This window comes from Bos indicus x Bos taurus, chromosome 21, assembly GCF_003369695.1.
Source record: "Bos indicus x Bos taurus breed Angus x Brahman F1 hybrid chromosome 21, Bos_hybrid_MaternalHap_v2.0, whole genome shotgun sequence".
NCBI lineage: Eukaryota > Metazoa > Chordata > Mammalia > Artiodactyla > Bovidae > Bos > Bos indicus x Bos taurus.
The window spans coordinates 2,681,136-2,702,470 of NC_040096.1; the positions used below are offsets into that span (position 1 = coordinate 2,681,136).

At 39.5% G+C, this 21,335-nt stretch overlaps 1 pseudogene; it reads right to left on the minus strand.

Moving 5' to 3' along the window:
• Window positions 1-10,100: 10,100 nt before the first annotated feature.
• Window positions 10,101-15,287, minus strand: LOC113879624 (annotated as a pseudogene).
• Window positions 15,288-21,335: the final 6,048 nt, after the last annotated feature.

Here is a 21,335-nt window from a genome sequence, read left to right on the forward strand (position 1 = left end):
TTGCTTGTATATTTTTGAGATTAGTTGTTTGTCAGTTGCTTCATTTGCTATTATTTTCTCCCATTCTGAAGGCTGTCTTTTCACCTTGCTTATAGTTTCTTTTGTTGTGCAGAAGCTTTTAACTTTAATTAGATCCCATTTGTTTATTTTTGCTTTTATTTCCAATATTCTGGGAGGTGGGTCATAGAGGATCCTGCTGTGATGTAAGTCGGAGAGTGTTTTGCCTATGTTCTCCTCTAGGAGTTTTATAGTTTCTGGTCTTATGTTTAGATCTTTAGTCCATTTTGAGTTGCAACAAAAAGAATAAAATACTTAGGAATATATCTACCTAAAGAAACTAAAGACCTATATATAGAAAACTATAAAACACTGATGAAAGAAATCAAAGAAGACACTAATAGATGGAGAAATATACCATTTTCATGGATCAGAAGAATCAATATAGTGAAAATGAGTATACTACCCAAAGCAATCTATAGATTCAATGTAATCCCTATCAAACTACCAGTGATATTTTTCACAGAGCTAGAACAAATAATTTCACAATTTGTATGGAAATACAAAAAACCTTGAATAGCCAAAGCAATCTTGAGAAAGAAGAATGGAACTGGAGGAATCAAGCTGCCTGACTTCAGGCTCTACTACAAAGCCACAGTCATCAAGACAGTATGGTACTGGCACAAAGACAGAAATATAGATCAATGGAACAAAATAGAAAGCCCAGAGATAAACCCATGCACCTATGGACACCTTATCTTTGACAAAGGAGGCAAGAATATACAATGGAGAAAAGACAATCTCTTTAACAAGTGGTGCTGGGAAAACTGGTCAACCACTTGTAAAAGAATGAAACTAGAACACTTTCTAACACCATACACAAAAATAAACTCAAAATGGATTAAAGAGGCTCTTTAGATATTCTTCACTTTCTGCATAAGATTGGTGTCATCTGCATATCTGAAGTTATTGGTATTTCTCCCAGCAACCTTGATTCAAGCTTGTGCTTCATCCAGCCTGGCATTTTGCATGATATACTCTGCATATAAGTTAAATAAGCAGTATGACAATATACAACCTTGACGTACTCCTTTCCCAATTTGGAACCAGTCTGTTGTTCCATATCTGATTCTAACTGTTGCTTCTTGACCTGCATACAGATTTCTCAAGAGGCAGGTGAGGTGGCTTGGTATTCCCGTCTCTTTAAGAACTTTCTACAGTTTGTTGTGATCCACACAGTCAAAGGCTTTGGCATAGTCAATAGAGCAGAAGTTTTTCTGGAATTGTCTTACTTTTTTGATGAGCCAACAGATGTTGGCAATAGAATCTCTCATTCCTCTGCCTTTTCTAAATCCAGCTTGAACATCTGGAAGTTCACGGTTCATGTACAGTTGACGCCTGGCTTGGAGAATTTTGAGCATTACTTTACTAGCGTGTGAGATGAGTGCAATTGTGCGGTAGTTTGAGCATTCTTTGGCATTGCCTTTCTTTGGGATTGGAATGAAAACTGACCTTTTCCAGTCCTGTGGCCACTGCTGAGTTTTCCAAATTTGCTAGCATATTGAGTGCAGCACTTTCACAGCATCATCTTTCAGGATTTGAAATAGCTCAATTGTAGAAAACATATAACCCCAAAGTCAAATTTGTAAAACACACTAAACTGAGAACAATCTATTGTTTATTTTGTATTCAAAAATATAAGCTCACATATACATACATACCTATATATTACATGTAATATGTGTATATTTTACCTCTACCCTGACCAGATAAATGAAGCATGCTACATGCAACAGATTTTTTCCATCTTTCTTTTCTCTTAAAAAATATATCCTGGAGTTTACTCCCCAGCATAATCTCTTTTAATAGTAAGACAGTACTCCAACTTCTGTATGCACCACCAATTTATATGTCAGGATTTGGATGTACCACTCAGCTAGGACTCCTTATATCCTATTCAAAGCCTGAGGTTCCTTTGGCACATAGAGAGATCAAAGGCAAGCTGCAAGTCTAGGCACAGGTTTATTTATGTCCACTTCACTCTCACCCTGGAAGTGTTGGCCTTTAGAGCCCTGACTCTATGTCAATGTGGTCTATTTGCAGTCCTATTTTAGGAGGCTTGGAGTTTTGACTTGAATTCCTTCTGACCTAAAAATCAGTTTTCTTGCTGTTTGTGTATAGAGAAGATTCCCAGGGGAAAATACCTCTGAGTCTTTGGCTTACCTTTTCTGTTTTTTTTGTCTTCTTTTAAAGTGTGGTCTGAATAGTTCTTTACTCTCTAGTTAGCTCTTGGATGGAGCTTCCCAGGTGGCACTAGTAGTGAAGGACCTTCCCGTCAATGTGGGAGACATAAGAGATCTGGGTTCGATCCCTGGGTTGGAAGATACTCTGGAGGGGGGCATGGCCACCAACTCCAGCATTCTTCCCTGGAGAATCCCCTGGACAGAGGCTGGTGGGCTACAGTCCATAGGGTCACAAACAGTTGGACACAACTGAAGTGACAGCATGCCCACATATATGTAACTTTTGGATGCTTTTAAGATGATATATTTTAGCATAATCCAGATAGTTTAGCTTTTCCTAGAACAAGAGCTGGTCTGAATTGCTCAGTTTATCATTGCTAGAACAATTTATTACTTCCATAGTTGGGAAAAATTAAACAGAAGCATTTATAATAATTTGGGGTATAAATGTCAGTTCTGACTATGGATGCTGAATCAAAAAAGTCATGTTAGCATTAGCATCTTCTCCTTTTGTGTATGGGCTTCCCAGGTGGTATGGTGATAAAGAATCAGCCTGCCAATGCAGGAGATGCAAGAGATGTGGGTTTGATCCCTAGGTCAGGAAGATCCCCTGGAGTATGAAATGGCCCTACTCCTGTATTCTTGCCTGGAAAATTCCATGGGCAGAGGAACCTAGTGAGCTACAGCCCATGAGGCTGCAAAGAGTAGGACACACATTAGCAACTGAGCACTCTTTGTCTGTATAGATCTTTTTGATCACATAAGTTTAAGCACTTTAGAAAATAAAGCTTCTGTGTGAGCCTTGGGATGTTCCAAAAGCAGTTACAGGTTAATGGACCATGATTTGTAGGGAGGTACTGCAGATATTTTTAAAGAAAGTCTTCCAATACATCCAAATCTCATTATCCAAAGCTGAGAGAGACTGCAGAAGCAAGGCAGAGTCTCAGAGCCCAGCAATCATTTCTCAGATAGAGATGTGAGGGAATGAACAGATACATAGAAGGAACAAATCAGAGATCACTTGTTTCTAGGCCCGAACTTTGCAAAAAGGAGCCCAGTGCTACATGTGACCTGAGTGGTCGCTGGGAGAACATCAAGGACAGTTTACATGGACTATGCATGCAATTATCATGTGCCCAATTGTGCACCTCATTTTCTACACTAAGGCCCTCTTCAGGAGATGCTGTAACATTTGATATAAAAAGTCATGCGGATGACCTCTCCAGAAGGGCTTTTTGTCCAGTGCATCTGTGCCTAGGACCAGAGTGAGGTGAGAGACATGGGCCCGCAGTGTAGCCAGTTGTCTCTCAGGAGAGCTTAAGGGAGTGTTATCAGCAGCTGCTGAGGAGGGAGGAAGCACGATGAGAATGGAACTGAGTCAAGCCCCATCTGTCCCCACCAGTATCCTGGGCACCATGGACCCCAGCATCAGACACTCAGCCTTGTTCCCTAGACCTGAATTTCCATGCTATGATGGTCCCCAGGACTGAAAGAGAGCACTGACAGCCAGGGGTCAAGAAGAGCAGGAAAAGTAAGGCAAAAATGTGTCTAATTTTGTTGAAAAGAGATGCAGGGCCCCATCTGGTCTTTGCTGCTGATTCTATACGGCCAAAAAAGTGGCATGTGAAGGGCTTATGGATGGTGCAGCATCTGTGTGAACAGAAGCTCCTCTGTGTGACTCCAGCTATTATCCACGTGGTAAGCAATGGAGTGAAAATTAAAACAGTGGAAGAAGGCCATGTTGGTGTTTGTGATCTAGTCTTGCCTCAGGAGGAAAGCCCTCTCATGCTGATGTGGCTTCTGTTTGTAGTCCTCCTTCTCAGCCACCCAGGTCCTGCTTGGTGATTGCTGCTGTCCATGGAGAATCAGAGTTCTGTTGGGATGGTATACAGGTCAACAGCTCCCTAAGCACTCTGTCTGGAGAACATATTAACTTCAGATTCTCAGATCCTAAGCTGGGTGAGCAAAGTATCTCTTGTTGTTCAGTCCCCAAGTTATGTCTGACTCTTTGTGACCCCATGGATTACAGCACACCAGGCTTCTCTGTCCTTCACTATCTTCCAGAGTACATTGCTCTTCTTTAGGATTGGAATGAAAACTGACATTTTGCAGTCCTGTGGCTACTGCTCAGTTTTCCAAATTTGCTGGCATATTGAGTACAGCACTTTAAGAGCATCATCTTTTGGGATTTGAAATAGCTCAGCTGGAATTCCATCACCTCCACTAGCTTTGTTTTTACTAATGCTTCCTAAGGCCCACTTGACTTCACACTCTAGGATGTCTGGTTCTAGGTAAGTGATAACACCATCGTGGTTATCTGGGTCATTAAGATCTTTTTTGTATAGTTCTGTGTATTTTTGCTCTCTTTTCTTAATATCTTCTGCTTCTGTTAGATCCATGACATTTCTGTCCTTTATTGTGCCCATCTTCACATAAAATGTTCCCTTGGTATTTCTAATTTTCTTGAAGAGATCTCTAGTCTTTCCCATTCTATTGTTTTCCTTTATTTCTTTGCATTGTTCACTTAGGAAGGCTTTCTTATCTCTTCCTGCTATTCTCTGGAACTCTGCATTCAGATGGGTATGTCTTTCCTCTTCTCCTTTGCCTTTTGCTTCTCTTCTTTTCTCAGCTATTTGTAAGCCCTTTTTTAGTCAACCACTTTGCCTTTTTGCATTTCTTTTTCTTGGAGATGGATTTGGTCACCACCTCTGGTACACTGTTATGAACCTCCATCCATAGTTTTTCTGACACTCTATCAGATCTAGTCCCTTGAGTCTATTTGTCATTTCCTTTGTATAGTCATAAGGGATTTGATTTAGGTCATACCTGAATGATCCAGTGGTTTCCCCTACTGTCTTCAATTTAAGTTTGAATTTTGCATTAAGGAGTTCATGATCTCTGGATGACTCTATTTTCCAGAGTGAATAATTCATTTTCTCCTATTTGCAGAGGCAGGCTGCTGGCCTTCCCTGTCCTGTCCCTGGGTTTTAGGACTTCCCCTAGATCATGTGGAGGCCTGGCTGATCGTTCCCTACCTTCCTACTGCAGAGTTCGGTGACAGCTTTCAGAGTGTCTGCTGGCATTGGAACACACTGATTCCAGAGAAGGAGATACTTACAGGACATATACATACGTGCAAAGCTATCCATTTACTTATTAGATGCTGGCTCATCTCCATTTCTTTTATTTTCTTTGTTATTTTTTTCCTCCTTCAGATTTCAGTTTCTTCTCCTCCTCCAGAAATCCTTTTTTCAACAACATAAAAGAGTAAATTCCCTCAGACTAGTCTGAGTAAAAACCAAAAAAGAATTTAAAAAAAGAGAGACTGGCCCAGTTTCTGACATGTTGAGTTCTCTGTTGCCATCAATAAAAAATAAAATAAAATAAAATGGCCAGTACAATGTAGAGAGTTGCTTTCTCAAAGTCGGTGTGATTTCCCCCTTAGTTAGCATATCTGAACCAGTATCTAAAGTTTACCTCTTTTCATCCTATTAATAACATCTCTGGAATTTGTACATTGCTGGATCTGGCAGCTTTGATGAATGTTTTTGTCATCTGTTCTATTGGTTCTTATAATTCACTGTCCATCTGCCTGGACTATCCCCTGCAGATTGGCCCACTTTGAAGCATTTACATGGGTCCTAATGAAGATTATGCACCATTCACTGAGATGCTGGTCTCAGAAACTGGGATCAAGAAGCTGCTTCACAGATTCTATTTACCTGAGGAAAATGTGACCTTAACTGAAATGTGTAAATTGTCCTTGTGACTTCTTTAATATTATGTATAGAAATTTCATCATACTTTTACTTGCCATACTTAAAGGTTATGTTATCAATAAGTTTAAAAAAAAACATAAATTTACCATGAAATCCATCAATTCCACTTCTAGGTATATACCACAAAGCTTTAAAAGCAGGAACTCAAACACATTTGCATGTTTATGTTCATAGTAGCATTACTCACAATAGCCAAAAGAAAATAATTCAAAAGTTCATCAAAAGATAAATGGATAAACAAAATGTGGTCTATACATACAATGGAATAGTATTCAGTCTTAAAATAGAATGGCACATGCTACAGCATGGATTAGCTCTGAGAACTTTATGCTAAGTGAAAAGTAGCCAGTCACAAAAGGACAAATATTGTATGATTCCATTTATACAAAGTAGCTAGAGAAAACAAACCCACAGAGATAGAAAGAAGAATGGTTGCCATGGGCTGGGGAGTGAGAAGAAAATGGGGAGTTGTACATTAATGAATACAGAGTTTTAGTTTGGGAAGCTGAGAAGTTGGAAGACAGATGGATGTTGGTGATTGTTACATGACAATGTGAATGTCATTGCTAAAGAAAACTTAAGAAGCTAAAGTGCTAAACTGAAGCTTCAGGGTTATTTTGATTCAAAAACATCTTGGAATCCATATCTACACTGTTCCACCACCTAAAACAGTGGTGATGTTCATGGATTTTTCAGTGAAGTAACTTACCATAGTTCTGACACCCAGACACAGATGGAGGAGTATGGAAGATCTTCAACATGGCTACAACATGACCTCATTGTATTCTTGGGGCTATCAAACCCAATTTGGCACAGTTTTAAAAAGGGAAATCTTTTAGTCAAGTTAAAGTATTCTTGATGAAACTGTCTACACTAAATCCAAGTGCAGCTTTGTTTTGACATCTAGTTTATAGGAGAGTGTCAAATGATGCAAAAAATGACATCACCATCAAATCCAGAACTTGGACATTTCATGAGGCAATTGTCCTAGTCTCTTCCAAATATCATGATCAAAAAGGACTGAGAAGATGCAGTCACCAAATACAACATGTCAATCTTGGTTGCATCTACATTTTTTTTTAATTGAGCTATAAAAAACATTTCAGAGAGGTGGTGGTCCCAAGATGGTGGAGGAATAGGGGAGACCACTTTCTCCCTTGTGAATTCATCAAAAGATCATTTGAATGCTGAGCAACTTACACAAAACAACTTCTGAACGCTGGAGAGGACACCAGGCACCCAGAAAGGCAGACCAATCTCTTCAAAAGGAGGTAGGACAAAATATAAAAGACAAAAAGAGAGACAAAAGAGTTAAGGACAGAGACCTGTCCTGGGAAGGGAGTCCTGAAGGAGGAGAAGTTTCCAAACAGCAGGAAACCCTTTCACAGGCAGGTCTGTGGGGAGTTTTGGACTCTCAGAGAGCAACGTAACTGGGAGAAGAAAAAAACTACAGAATACACGCCTAACCACAAGGGCCAGTGGAGAAGTAGCCCAGACGCCTGTGTATGCCACCTGGGACTGGGGGCTAGACAGAGAGGCATGGGCTGCATAATCAGTGCTTAGGATAAGGACCGGGCCTGAGTGCCCTGAGGACAATCTGAGGGAGCTAATGGGAGACGGCAACCCAAACTGTGGAATTGCCAGAGAGAAATGAAAGAGAACTTTCCTGCGAAAGGCTCTAACGTGCACACCGGCCTGCTCACAGAACAAAGGATTGCTCCAATACCAAAGAAGAGCTAACCAGCTGCATACAGGCCCCTCTCCCACTCCCCCTCCCACCCCTGCTGGAGGCTGAGAGGTAGGAGAGCGACACCCAGAGCTAGAAGGCAAGGGGCTGCTGCAATCTTGGCCACAGAGACTGGCATCCTCCACCACACTGTGAGCAGGCTCCCAGTTGCTAACCACATCTTCCTGGACGGTTGACATCTGCCAGTAGGGTCACAGCCTGAGATCAGCTCCCCAGAGGAGACACACAGCACATCTGAGGCAGTGCTCTCGTGGAGCACCCTGGAAACAAAGTGGCTGGGACTGGGGAGGTGATTAAGATGCAGAGACCACATGCGACAGTGCGCTCACCAAGCACCTGGTCACCGGAGCTGCTTGGACCTGGGAAGGGCACAAAACGCAGGCCCAACTGAGTCTGTGCCCTTGTGGAGTACCCAAGAACCTGAACCTAAGTGGCTTAGACCTGGGAAGTGCACGAAACCCAGGGCCCACTTTGGACAGTTCCCCTGCAGAACAACCTGGAGCCTGAGCACTGTAGACTGGGAAAGCACATGCCCTGTGAGTGGGAGCAAACCCACTGTGGCCAAGACACTGCGAGCACTCCCCACACATGCCAGTGATATTTGTTTGCAGTGTTTCTCCCTTCCCACAGCACGGCTGAACAAGTGAGCCTAAATAAGTGACCACCTTTGCCCCCTTGTGTCAGGGCGGAAATTAGACACTGAAGAGACTTGCAAAAAGAGGATCCCAGGGGGATGGTATGGGGAGGGGGGAGGGAGGAGGGTTCAGGATGGGGAGCATGTGTATACCTGAAATTTAAAAATGTTAAAAATTATTAAAAAAATATGAAAATATAAAACTTGAACAAAAAAAAAAAAAAAAAAAAAAAGAGGATCCAAAGTAAAGAAGGAACTGCTCTGGAAGTGACAGGTGCGACAGATTAAAACCCCGTCATTAACATTGACTAAGCATTGGAAGGAGCCTATGCTTGAAAACAAGCACAAGCTGGAACAAGGAACTGTCAAACTGAATTGATCCCATACTGCCCAAAACAGCTCCAGAGAAATTCCTAGATATATTTTTACTATTATCACTTTTTAATTTTTTAAAAATTTAAGTTCTTTATTACTCCTTTAATTTTCATATTTATAACCTATTACTTTGCAAAAAAGACTATTTTTTATGATGCTCCCTATTCAATTTATTAAAAATTAAAATAAACTAAATAAGCAAACTTATGCTCCAAACTTATGCTGCTCATGTGGAAGACACAATAGAGACTGTCTTGCAATAATAAGTACAAATTCTTGCTACAGAGATGGAGAAATAAAAGGACAATTCCATTTGCCAAAAGAAAATTCACTGTACACATTTTATTTACAGTTTTGTACACTGTCTTAATATGAATGGGACTGCCTTTCTACTTGACCCAATTTTTTAACCAAAACAAAATAACCTAAATAATACAAAGTGTTAAAATACAGCATAAAGATACAAAAACAGACATACTAATTCTAATTAGGAATGAATTATGATGTTACTTTCTTTTTATAATCCACAATTAAGTTAGGGAAATCACAAAAACATAGATCACTGATTTGAATGAAATGCATAAATTTTTAGTAAAGTGTTGTAGTTAAGTTACAAAAGAAAATTACCAAAGAATGCACAAAATTGATGTTTATTCCACCTTTGTGTCATATTCCTGGATCCTTCACCAATATTACATGAGAAAGAAAAACTAAAGCAAAACAAATGAAAAACTGAAATCAGAATCACTAATCTTATCAAGTGGGAAAAAAATAAATTAAAATCTAGCAACCATCAGCAAGAGTATAGCAAAGATAATGCTGTAAAAATAAACAAAGAAAATTGCCAGAAAACTGTATGCATCATACTCTTTCAAATCAGCAAAATATGCTCCTGCATACAATAGAACATAAACAAAATCATTGTCTTGTCAGGAATAGAAATGAAAGCTCTTTTTCTTTCTTTCTTTTTTTTTTAGTAGTGTAGATGGGTCAAATGTGTTTGTAATGGTTAATTCTATTAAGCTATTACAGAGTGGAACAGGAACACATTTATGGATTCTGGGGATGATGTGTACTTAATTCTTTGATTGGGATAATGGACACTCAAAAAAAAAAAAAAGAAGAAGAAGAAGAAGAAGAAGAAGAAAATATGTACACAGAAGTATAAGACAAAGGCAAATGAGACTTCTCTTATATCTTAGCCACATTTAGATGGAAATCAAATTTAAATGCAGTCCACGCTTCTTTTGAAGAGGATTTGGTTCGGTTCCAAAATTTCAATTGCTTGAGGCAGTCTCCTATGAGAATACTTAGAAGGTGTCTTCTTAAATGACAAACCTATTTTTAATGGTGGAGCCACTCTGAGTGCCTGCATAGGACTGATAACCAATCACTGTCTTTGGAGGAAGTCCTAACCTTTCCTTGTGCACCTTCTCTACGTGTATAGCAGCTTCTCTGTTTTCACATTCAGTAGTCTATATTGCTATTTTATCACCTTTAGCTCTAACATTAACAATAACTCTACATACATCATCACTGTAGCCATCAAAAGATTCTCCAATAAGGCACAGCAGTGTCTCTAGCCAAAAACAATCGAGGTCACTTCGTCTCTGCTGTTTGTTCAGAGTAATTAGCTGTCATCCTCCTCGTTTGTTTTTCTCATCTTCCCACATAGACTCAATACCATCCTTTAAAAGTGAGTAGTCACAGCCAGGCATTAAATTACTAGACAACTGGATGTGGTTGTACAGAGCCCAAAAGTCATCAACAATATCAAACTTAGAGATTAATCAAAGGTTTGCTTGCCAAGTTTTGCTTTTATCATTTTTTAAAAACCAGAGTGCCCATCTGTTCTGTAAAGGGTGTTTAATATAGTGTTCTGGGTTAGCAACCTCCTGATTAGATTCTGTTTTCTCTTCTATGTAGGCGGGGGATTTGGAGTAGGGGTGTTTTCCTAAATTGGGAGGGAAGCCAGTAGAAGAGATAAAGAGAAAATCAAATGGAAAATTAACTTGAAAAGTTGTTTCTATTTTCAATAAACTGTGTCTGTGAGATCTTCCAGACGGTAAAGACTCAGAAGAACAGACAGATCTAGACCCATTTGCATTCTCTGAGGCATGCACGCAGAATAGAAAGGATGAATGAATGGAAGACAGGCACGTGTGAAACCCAGCAGGTCCTGCTGGCAACCACACAGGCAGCAGCTCTCCATAGGCCTCGCTTCTCCCCAAAAATGACCCTATTTTTAATGTAAATTTCATATATATATATATATATATATATATATATACACATTTTTTTTTTACAATTTTTGTGGTTGGTTTTGTTTTGTATTTTTAATATTGTATTTTTGAGAGCCTAAACTCTACTCTAGATTTTTAATCTTTGCTTTTTGGTATTTGTTATCAATTTTGTACCTTTAAGAATTTAATCTTCAGTATCCATTTTCACTTAGGGGTATGATTATTTGTTTGATTGCTCTCTCCCCTATTGACTCTCCCTTTTCTTCCCCAAGTCACCTCTATCTCCTCTCTCCCCCTTCTCTTCTCTACTTAACTTCGTGAATCTCACTGGGTGTTCCAGGCTGTGGGGAACACTTAGGAAACTTATCACTGGCTAGATTGGGCTCTCCTCTTTTGACTCCCCCTCTTCTCCTGATCACCTCTATCTCCTTCCTCCCTCTTCTCTTCTCCATGTAACTCTGTGAACCTCCCTGGGTGTCCCTCACTGTGGAGAATTGTTTCACCTTTAACCTAGAAGTTTTATCATCTGTGCTGTATGGATGGATAAGCCTTGAGGCTACTGTAAGAATAAGACTGAAAGCCAGAGGCAGAAGGCTTAATTCCAAAACTTGAGAACATCAGAGAACACCTGATTCCAGGGAACATGAATAGACAAAAGCTCACCCAAAAGCCTCCATACCTACACTGAAACCAAGCTCCATCCAGGAGCCAACAAGTTCCATAGCAAGACATACCAAGCTAATTCTCCAGCAGAGCAGGAACACAACCCTGAGCATTAAAAGAAAGGCTGCCCAAAGCCATGCCAAAGCTATAGACACCCCAAAACTCACTACTGGACATTTCATTGCAATTCAGAGAAGAGATCCAGCTCCACCCACCAGAACACAGATGCAAGCTCCCCTAACCAGGAAACTTTGTCCAACCCCAGCTACAGGGAGCAGGCTCCACAATAAAGAGGAACCATGAACTTCCAGCCAAAGAAAGGACACCCCAGATACAGAAATCTAAACAAAATGAAATGTCAGAGAAATATTTGGCAGGTAAAAGAACATGATAAATGCCCACCAAACCAAACCAAAGAGGAGGGGATAGGGAGTCTACCTGAAAAAGAATTCAGAATAATGATAGTACAGATGATCCAAAATCTTGCAAACAAAATGGAGTTACAGATAAATAGATTAGAGACAAGGATGGAGAAGATGCAAGAAATATTTAACAAGGACCTAGAAGAAATAAAGAAAAGTCAGTCAATAATGAATAATGCAATAACTGAGATCAAAAGCACTCTGGAGGGAAACAACAGTAGAATAACTGAGGCAGAAGATAGGTTAAGTGAGGTGGAAGATAGAATGATGGAAATAAATGAAGCAGAGAGTGGAAAAAAAGAATTAAAAGAAATGAGGGCAACCTCAGAGACCTCTGGGACAATGTTAAATGTCCCAACATTCGAATCATAGGAGTCCCAGAAGAAGACATAAAGAACGGGCATGAGAAAATACTTGAGGATATAATAGTTGGAAACTTCCCTAAAATGGGGAAGGAAACAGCCACCCAAGTCCAAGAAACCCAGAGGGTCTGAGACAGGATTAAACCCAAGGTGAAACACCCCAAGACATGCATTAATCAAACTAATGAAGATCAAACACAAAGAGCAAATGTTAAAAGCAGCAAATAACATACAAGGGGATTCCCATACGGATAACAGCTCATTTTTCAATAGAAGCTCTTCTATTAAAAGAAGCCAGAAGGGAATGGCAGGACATACTTAAAGTGATGAAAGGGAAAAGCCTACAACCCAGATTACTATACCCAGCAAGGATCTCACTCAAATATGAAGAAGCCAAAAGCTTTAAAGACAAACAAAAGCTGAGATAATTCAGCAATCATGAAACCAGCTCTTCAACAAATGCTAAAGGATCTTCTCCAGACAGGAAACACAAAAAAAGTTTTATAAACTCAAACCCAAAACAACAAAGTAAATGGCAATGGGATTATACTTATCAATAATTACCTTAAATGTAAATGGGTTGAAAGCCCAATCAAAAGATGAAGACTGGCTGAATGGATATAAAAACAAGACCCTTATATATGCTGTCTACAGGAGACCCACCTCAAACCAAGAGACATAGCAGACTGAAAGTGAAGAGTTGGAAAAACATATTTCATGCAAATGCAGACCAAGACAAAGCAGGAGTAGCAATACTCATATCAGATAAAAGAGACTTTGAAGTAAAGACCATGAAAAGAGACAAAGGAGGACACTACATAATGACCAAAGGATCAATCCAAGAAGAGGATATAACAATTATAAATACATATGCATCCAACATAGGAGCACCTCAATACATAGGCAAACGCTAACAAGTATGAAAGGGGAAATTAACAGTAACACAATAATAGTGGGAGACTTTAATACCCCACTTGGGCCTATGGATAGATGAAGCAAACAGAAAATTAGCAAGGAAACACAAACTTTAAATGATACAATAGACTAGTTAGACCTAATTGATATCTATAGGTCATCCCCCCCCCCTCCCAAAAAAAAAACAATGAATTTCACCCTTTTCTCAAGTGCACATGGAACATTCTCCAGGATAGATCACATCCTGGGCCATAAATCTAGCCTTAGTAAATTCAAAAAAATTGAAATCATTTCAAGAATCTTTTCTGATCACAATGCAGTAAGATTAGATGTCAGCAACGGGAGAAAAAAACTATTAAAAATACAATCATATGGAGGCTATACCACACACTTCTCAATAACCAACAAATCATGGAAGAAATCAGAAATGAAATAAAAATTTGCATAGAAACAAATGAAAATGAAAACATGACAACCCAAAACCTGTGCTGCTGCTGCTGCTGCTAAGTCACTTCAGTCGTGTCCAACTCTGTGAGACCCCATAGATGGCACCAGGCTCCTCTGTCCCTAGGATTCTCCAGGCAAGAATACTGGAGTGGGTTGCCATTTCCTTCTCTATCCAAAGCCTATGGGACTCAGTAAAAGCAGTGCTAAGGGGAGGATTCATAGCAATACAAGTTTACCTCAAGAAACAAGAGAGAAAACAAATAAATAACCTAAACCAACTAGGAAAAGAGGAAATGAAGAACCTCAGGGTTAGTAGAAGGAAAGAAATCATAAAAATTAGAGCAGAAACAAATGAAAAAGAAACAAAGGAAACTATAGCAAAAATCAGCAAAACTAAAAGCTGGTTCTTTGAGAAGATAAAGAAAATAGACAAACCATTAGCCAGACTCATAAAGAAAAAAGGGGAGAAGAATCAAATCAACAAAATTAGAAAAGAAAAAGGAGAAACCACAACAGACAACACAGAAATACAAAGGATGGTAAGAAACTACTATCAGCAACTATATGCCAATAAAATGGACAACTTCAAAGAAATGGACGAATTCTTAGAAAAGCATAACCTTTCAAAACTGAACCAGAAAGAAATAGAAAGTATTAACAGACCCATCATAAGCACAGGAGTCGAAACTGTAATCAAAAATCTTTCAACAAACAAAAGCCCAGGACCAGATGGCTTCAGAGGTGAATTCTACCAAAAATTTAGAGAAGAGCTAACACCTATCCTACTCAAACTCTTCCAGAAAATTGTAGAGGAAGGTAAACTGCCAAATTCATTCTATGAGGCCACTATCACCCTAATACCAAAACCAGATAAAGATGCCACAAAAAAAGAAAACTACAAGCCAATATCACTGATGAACATAGATGCAAAAATCCTCAACAAAATTCTAGCAAACAGAATCCAACATCATATTAAAAAGATCATACATCATTAACAAGTAAGCTTTATCCCAGGCATGCAAAGATTCTTCAATATTCACAAATCAATCAATGTGATACACCACATTAACAAATTGAAAGATAAAAACCATATGATTATCTCAATAGATGAAGAGAAAGCCTTGGACAAAATTCAATACCCATTTATGATAAAAACTCTCCAGACAGCAGGTGTAGAAGGAACATACCTCAGCATAATAAAAGCCATATATGATAAACCCACAGCAAACATTATCCTCCATGGTGAAAACTTGAAAGCATTTCCCCTAAAGTGAGGAACAAGACAAGGGTGCCCACTCACTACTACTATCCAACATAGTTTTGAAAGTTTTAGCAACATCAATCAGAGAAGGAAAAGAAATAAAGGGAATCCAGATTGGAAAAGAAGAAGTAAAACTCTCCCTGTTTGCAGATGACATGATCCTTTGCATAGAAAACCCTAAAGACACTACCAGAAAATTACTAGAACTAATCAATGAATATAGTAAAGTTGCAGGATATAAAATTAACACACAGAAATCCCTTGCATTCCTATACACTAACAATGAGAAAACAGAAAGAGAAATTAAGGAAACAATCCCATTTGCCATTGCAACAAAAAGAATAAAATACTTAGGACTAAATATACCAAAAGAAACAAAAGACCTATATACAGAGAACAATAAAACACTGATGAGAGAAATCAAAGGTGACACGAATAGATGGAGCAGAACATAGAGCAGAAATAAATGAAAAAGAAACAAAGGAGACTGTAGCAAAAATCAGCAAAACTAAAAGCTGGTTCTTTGAGAAGATAAAGAAAATAGGCAAACTATTAGCTGACTCATCAACAAAAAAAGAGAGAAGAATCAAGTCAACAAAATTAGAAATGAAAAAGGAGAAATCACAACAGACAACACAGAAATACAAAGGATCATAAGAAACTACTATCAGCAACTATATGCCAATAAAATGGACAACTTTTATTGTCTTTTATATACCATGTTCATGGATCAGAAGAATCAATATAGTGAAAATGAGTATACTACCCAAAGCAATCCATAGATTCAATGCAATCCTTATTAAGCTACCAATGGTATTTTTCACAGAACTGGAACAAATAATTTCACAATTTGTATGGAAATACATAAAACCTTGAATAGCCAAAGAAATATTGAGAAAGAAGAATTGAACTAGAGGAATCAACGTGTCAGACTTCACACTACACTACAAAGCTACAGTCATCAAGACACTATGGTACTGCTACAAAGACAGAAATATAGATCAATGGAACAAAATAGAAAGCCCAGAGATAAATCCATGCACCTATAGACACCTTATCTTTGACAAAGGAGGGAAAAATATGCAATGAAGAAAAGACAATCTCTTTAATAAGTGGTGCTGAGAAAACTGGTCAACCACCTGTAAAAGAATGAAACTAGAACACTTTCTAGCACCATACACAAAAATAAACTCAAAATGGATTAAAGATCTAAATGTAAGACCAGAAACTATAAAACTCCTAGAGGAAAACATAGGCAAAACACTCTCTGACATACATCACAGCAAGATTCTTTATGACCCACCTCCCAGAGTAATGGAAATAAAACCAAAAATAAACAAATGGGACCTAATTAAACTTAAAAGTTTTTGCATGATGAAGGAAAGTATAAGCAAGGTGAAAAGACAGCATTCAGAATGGGAGAAAATAATAGCAAATGAAGCAACTGACAAAGAATTAATCTCAAAAATATACAAACATCTCATGGAGCTCAATATCAGAAAAATAAATGACCCAATCAAAAAATGGGCCAAAGAACTAAACAGACATTTCTTTAAAGAAGATGTATAGATGGCTAACAAACACATGAAAAGATGCTCAACATCACTCATTATCAGAGAAATGCAAATCAAAATCACAATGAGGTACCATCTCACCCCAGTCAGAATAGCTGCTATCAAAAAGTCTACAAACAATAAATGCTGGAGAGGGTGTGGAGAAAAGGGAACCCTCTTACACTGTTGGTGGGACTGCAAACTAGTATAGTCACTATGGAGAACAGTGTGGAGATTCCTTAAAAAACTGGAAATAGAACTGCCATATGACCCAGCCATCCCACTGGTGGGCATACACACTAAGGAAACCAGAATTGAAAGAGGCACATGTACCCCAATGTTCATGGCAGCACTGTTTACAATAGCTTGGACATGGAAGCAACCTGGATGCCCATTGGCAGAGGAATGGATAAGAAAGCTGTGGTACATATACACAATGGAATATTACTCAGCTATTAAAAAGAACTCACTTAAATCAGTTCTAATGAGATGGATGAAACTAGAACCTATTATACAGAGTGAAGTAAGTCATAAAGAAAAACACCAATACAGTATATTAATGCATATATAGGGAATTTCAAAAGATGGTAAGGATGACCCTATATGCGAGACAGCAAAAGAGACAGATGTAAAGAAAAGGCTTTTAGACTCTGTGGGAGAAGGCAAGGGTGGGATGATTTGAGAGAATAACATTGAAACATATATATTACCATATGTGAAATAGATAACCAGTCAAAGTTTGATGCATGAAACAGGGCACTGAAAGCCAGTGCTCTGAGAAAACCCAGAGGGGTGGAGTAGGGAGGGAGGTGGGATGAGTTTCGGGATGGGGGACACTTGTACAGCCATGACTGATTCATGTCAATGTGTGGCAAAACCACCACAATATTGCAAAGTAATTAGCCTCCATTTAAAAGAAATACATTAATTAGAAAACATTTTAGAGACAACTGGTAAATGCTAATATGTAGAAGATATTAGATGATATTAGGGAATTGAAGTTAAGTGTAATTGAAGTTAAGTGTAATTATGCTGTTGAAGGAATACTTCAACCTTACTTGCCTCCTGATAAATCTGTATGTAGGTCAAGAAGGAACAGTTAGAACTTAACATGGAACAACAGATTGGTTCCAAACTGGGAAAGGAGTACTTCAAGGCTGTATATTGTCACCCTGCTTATTTAACTTTGGAGAAGGCAATGGCACCCCACTCCAGTACTCTTGCCTGGAAAATCCCATGGATGGAGGAGCCTGGTGGGCTGCAGTCCATGGGGTCGCTAAAAGTCAGACATGACTGAGTGACTTTACTTTCACTTTTCACTTTCATGCATTCGAGAAGGAAAGGGCAACCCACTCCAGTGTTCTTGCCTGGAGAATCCCAGGGACAGGGGAGAATGGTGAGCTGCCGTCTATGGGGTCGCACAGAGTCGGACACGACTGAAGTGACTTAGCAGTAGCAGTAGCAGTTATTTAACTTATGAGCAGAGTACATCATGTGAAATGCCAGGCTGAATGAAGCACAAGCTGGAATCAAGATTGCCAGGAGAAATATCTATAATCTCAGATATGCAGATGACACTACTTTTATGCCAGAAAGTGAAGAGGAACTCTTAATGAAAGTGAAAGAGGAGAGTGAAAAAGCTGACTCAAAACTCAACATTAAAAAAACTAAGATCATGGCATCTGGTCCCATCATTTCATGGCAAATAGATGGGGAAACATTGGAAACAGTAGAGATCTTTTTTGTTGTTGGGGGGGGGATCTCCTAAATCACTGCAGATGGTGACTGCAGCTATGAAACTGAAAGACACTTGCTCCTTGGAAGAAAAGTTATGACCAACCTAGACAGCATATTAAAAAGCAGACATTACTTTGCCAACAAAGGTCTGTCTAATCAAAGCTATGGTTTTTCCAGTAGTCATGTATGGATGTGAGAGTTGGACTATAAAGAAGGCTGAGTGCTGAAGAATTGATGCTTTTGAACTGTGGTGTTGGAGAAGACTTGAGAGTTCCTTGAACTGCAAGGAGATCCAACCAATCCATCCTAAAAGAAATCAGTCCTGAATATTCATTGGAAGGACTGATGTTGAAGCTGAAGCTCCAATCCTTTGCCCACCTGATGTGAAGAACTGACTTCTTAGAAAAGATACTGAAGCTGGGAAAGATTGAAGGCAGGAGGAGAAGGGGACAACAGAGGATGAGATGGTTGGATGGCATCAGCAATTCCATGGACATGAGTTTGAGCAAGTTCTGGAAGTTGGTGATAGTCAAGGAAGCCTGGCATGCTGCAGTCCACGAGGTTGCAAAGAGTTGGACACGACTGAGTGACTGAACTGAACTGAACTGATGCTGTTGTAGTCATGGATAATTATTTTTTTCCCCAAGAGATGCATGCTGAAGAGGTAAAGTAGTGTAATGTACTTTATAATAGGTCCAAAAAGAGTGCAGCTAGGTTAGGTAGAGAAATTCACATGACAAAGTGTGGAATATTGAATATTGTTGGTGGATATGTGAATGTTCACTGTAGTAGTCCTTCAATTCTTCTTTATGTTTAAATTTTTCATAATAAAAATTTGGGAGGAAAATTGATTACGTTTACCATCATATAGTCAACATAATATTGCTAGGTAGTCAAGTCCAGGTTTGTTTTTGGCCTCCTGAGGAATCTGTTTGTTGATATGAAAAGGAACTTCATGAACAGAAATCCAATTTGAGCAAGAGAAATGAAGCTCACAAGCAAGTTCCCATGTTAAATTTTGAAGCTCAGAAAAACAACCACAAAAAGAGAATTTAGAGTATGTAAAGGTAGGGCTACTCTCACTCCAAGTCTGAATGGGAAGAGATGCTAACCCAGAGCCCTGTCATTAAAACCTATAGTGGACTGAGCCTTCACCATGGTCAGCACAGAGGGGCACCCTTCTTGGGCAGTGCCTGAGAGGGAGGGTGCAAAGCAGAGTGTAGGCTAGATCTCTGCAGTTTCACCAGGACTGATCTAACACAGTTCTGTTACACTGTTGGGGACTTTTTGCATACACTAAGTTGGCGTTTTCCTTTAATTTACCACAAATTTCTGACCTGAAAAAAAACGTAACTGGAGAAATGCCAATTAGGATGGATGAAAAAAATATTTTCAATGTGCAGTCTTGATTCTTGAAGAAACATAATGCATCTTTAAGCAACATGACACGCCTTCTTTCTGCCCTGCCCTCCCTCCACCCCTGCCTACCTGGCCTGACCACCCTGCTCGATGCACCGTGCCGCTCCAGCTTTCCCAAGTTTTCTAAACTGGTCTGAAGGCACATATCCTGTCCAACCCTCCAACTACCCTTTCTGCTCCATGTCCATCTGGCCTACCACTTCCAGGGCAATTTTTCTAATATGTAACACCAATCATGTGTTCTCTCCTTCTTAAAATACTCTAAGAGTTCCCATCACCCCTTCAGAATGAAGCCTAGTTCCTCACTATGTCACACCAGACTCTTGCCTCTCAGTTCAGTTCAGTTCAGTTCAGTCACTCAGTTGTGTCCGACTCTCTGCGACCCCATGTACTGCAGCACACCAGGTCTTCTCTTGCCTCTGCCTCCTCTGAATTTCTAATTTCACCTCTTTCCTTGGTTTTCCCACCTCAGCTCTACCAGACTAGCCTGTCTCCCAGCTGGAGTGTTTCCTTGTGTTTTTCCCTTCTCTTCTTCCTCATAATAAGTATTTACCTAGCACTGACTGTGTCCTCATCCCACAGGGACTAAGGAGGGAGTGGACAAGGTAAATGGGGACCTGACTATCTGCAGGTGATCAGATAAGAATGGAGAAAGTGTTCGAGTATTTCCTTTTCTGGAAGCTCCTTGTCTCCCTTGTCTACCTGAGGAAGGCTCATCTTCCTCTGTAGCATTTCCCTTGACCTTCCTCCCCTCCACATACCCTTCCACACACTCCAGAACCTTCAGCTGTCTCCAACCCTTCCTCCCATGTTTGGAACAGTTTGCATTTTTCCACCACAAATGTAGCCCCGTCAGGATCAGGATTTCTGTCTCATTCACCAAGGAAGGGAGTGTGTCTCGCAGGGACCTAGTGACCTGTGCCATTGGGACATGCTGGTAAATCCCTTAGAGAGGACTTAGTTTCCACAGCAGTGAGACTTGGATGCAGCCATGGGAGTGTGAATGTGGGAACAGGACCCAGTGGGCTCTGTGCTGGAGACTGACTGGACCAACACATTACTTCACTAAATTATGTGGCTGGTTGATGGGAAAATTAAGGGAGAGTTTTGGATTTCCTCCCTGATGCCCAGCAAGTACAGTCATCTCTCAGTACCCACAGAACCGTCTCCCCCACCCTCACTCCTAAAGATGCTAAAATCCATGCATGTTCAAACTCCTTTTATAAAATGATATGATATTTGCATGTAATCTGTGCACATCCTACCATATATTATAAACTGTCTCCAGATTACTTATCTAGGATGGGCACAATAAAGGACAGAAACAGTAAGGACTTAACAGAAGTGGAAGAGATTCAGAAGAGGGTAACAATACACAGAAGAACTATACAAAAAGTCTTAATAACCCATATAACCGCAATGGTGTAGTTACTAACCTAAAGCCAGACATCCCAGAGTGTGAAGTCAAGTGAGCCTTAAGGAAGCATTACTAGGAACAAAACTACTGGAGGTGGCAGAATTCTAGTTGAGCTATTTCA